The 2,533-nt window shown below is 51.4% G+C and overlaps 1 protein-coding gene across 30 annotated transcripts in view; it reads right to left on the minus strand.

The window, feature by feature from the left end:
* CADPS (calcium dependent secretion activator) overlaps window positions 1–2,533 on the minus strand; it is a 213,897-nt gene that overhangs the window by 201,119 nt on the left and 10,245 nt on the right. The window lies entirely within an intron of this gene.

The following is a 2,533-nucleotide window of genomic DNA, read 5'->3' on the forward strand; positions in this document are numbered from 1 at the left end:
GTGACTTCTGTGCAGAAAGGAATATTCTGGTGTGTGACAGAAGCTGAGAGAAGGGAGTTTACAGAGAGATGAAATTACAGGAAGAATTTCTGTCACTCACATCCTGCTGCATGAAATATGCACCAAGCAGGAGCTTTGCCACAGAGGCTTTAGAGGTCAGAGTTTGAGGAACTCCAAATAAAAGTTCAGTGGCAGAGATGCAACACAGCCTTATTAGGAAGAAATACCCATTTTATACCAGCCAGCAATTTATATGGCACTGGAATCTGGGCACTTCAGTGGCTGCCACTATTGATGGAAAAACCTTCTCACAACACCCACAGACATCCCATCCTGCTTAGCTCATAACCCTTGTACAAGCACATGCACTTGTAACAGCACTTAACAACAACCAAAACCAGAGGTTTAAAAGTGGAATTCAAAGGCCAAACTTACTTCCCCCCATCCTCCATCATGCCACCAGCATGCTAATTCTGTTCCCTACCTGTGCCTCAGATGTGCTTGCTCTGCTCTGCAGACATGTAACCCCCTTCCTGGGCTGGTGGAACCCTTGAGGGGATGCCCCTGTCTCAGCCGTGCAGGCTCATGGGAGCTGCTGCAAGCAGCCAGCTCAGTGTTTAAAGAACAGGCTCTCTTGATGCCACTTCCTGCCCAGACTTCCCTCCCTCTGCTGGTTAGGCTACAACAAGTGCACTGACTGATGCTCTTCCTGCTGGGCACATGGCTCAGGCTGTAGGGGAATGTTTTGTGAGAGATTCTGGGGAAGAAACTGCCCTCAAAGCAGAAAAAAAATCATAAGACTCCAGCTGAAGGCAGGGAAGGGTCTTTGCCACATTGTGGCCAATATCCTTAAGAGCAGAAGGTACCACTGAAATCCGGGAGCCCACCAACAAGCAGGCAGAGCCTTGGCCAATGTAAACCACCACTCCATGGTCAACTTGAGTCTTTTGAGGACACCAGTTCTCTCTTGAGACAGCTAGAGGCTAGAAAATTTTTTATTCCCCACCATCCATGCATGGCCATGGGCCGTTACCTCCCACAGAGCAAGTGGGAGATGGAAAAGGAAAACAGCTACACCTGGAATCTGTCAGCAATCCCTCCTCACTGCCCCAGCTCCTTCACAGATACCTTTCCAGAGGAGGAAAGTTTGCAGACTGAAGCACCAAACAGCTGATAAAGGGAGGGAGCAAAGCTGCCGCTTCCCTCTCCAAACTCCCTCAGCCAGGCCTGATGCCCTTCCCAAATCCCTGTTCCTTCCCGTTGCAGAGCATCGGCATCGATTCACGCTCAAGAGCTGCTCTGCCCTCGCGAATGACTGAGCACACACAAAGTCTCTGCAGTCCTAACTCCAACTAGCTCTTGGCTATGCACCAAAACCCAACCCCGTGCAGCTCAGACAGCTGCATGTCCCCAGATAACAGCAGCAGATGGCTCCTGCCTGGAGGTCTCTCTGGCAGAGGGTGGTCTGCAAAGCCACGGGTGGGAGGCACAGAGCTGGCTCTTGCATCAGGCACCGCTGTCAGGTCATGCAGCATCACCCTTGGCTGAAGAAGGGCTGGCTGTGTCCTTCCTTCATCCTTGCACTGTCACCATGCAGGTAGCAAAGCAGCTGGCTCCTGCTGCGTCACCCCATTAGCTTCCTTCCGAGGCAGCCATGAGCCTGTCATCTCTGGCTGCAAGAAGAATGGGAGCAGTCTGCTGGGAGGGAGGGAAATCTAGGGGTGGAGGCAATAAAAGCAAACTTGGGCACGTGCAATATGCAAAGCACTTCTGCCCTCTTCCTGAATTAGGAAGAGGTGTTTGGCATCTTAGAGGAAAACTGTTCGCTTGATGTTCTGCTTGTGTGATCACCTTCCAGCTGCCTAAATCCTCTGCTGCTGAGGTGTGGGACCAGCTGACCTCAACAGCACACCAGGCAAAGTGAAACCCCGCCTCCTTGCAAAAGCTACAGCCCCTGACAGCATCAGCAGCAGTACAACAGAAATCTCTGAATGGCTTCACCTAATTGCTCCCAAATCACGCAGTATTTTCTGTGCCTAGAACATAACTCCTGAATGCCCCTTCCTTCCCAGCCCCCACCCATCAAACAGGGACACCTGAGGGGAGCTCTGAGTGGCACACAGGTTGCATATGGTTGGCTGTTCCTGGAAGAGCTTCTCCTTCTCACAGCCAGCTGCACCAGCCACATGTCAAGGCTGGCCAGAGTGAGCCCAGAAACCTCTTCTTAAAGTGTCTTTGCAATGTTTAGGTTTACTTGGCCAACTGGCTGGACAGGGGTCCCCCAAATCTCTTCTTGGGGATAAGAGTCTGTTTCCAAGCAAAGCACAGCTGGAAATGCGATGCTACCTAAACAAGAAGGCACCCACCTCATCTCACTCCTATGAGCATGGTGCTGTATTTAGAAGCATCAGTTTATCTTCCCTCTGACAGCCAAATATCAAACCTAAGTCACTTTTTCTCACCAGGGTGCCACCAGCCAGGCAACTTGTCCCCTCCTGTCCCAGCTGGAGTCTGTATGTCAGCTGTGACACCC

Source organism: Empidonax traillii, unplaced genomic scaffold (assembly GCF_003031625.1).
Source record: "Empidonax traillii isolate 1590-97213 ecotype Southwest subspecies unplaced genomic scaffold, ASM303162v1 scaffold104:size2570737, whole genome shotgun sequence".
Taxonomy (NCBI): Eukaryota; Metazoa; Chordata; class Aves; order Passeriformes; family Tyrannidae; genus Empidonax; species Empidonax traillii.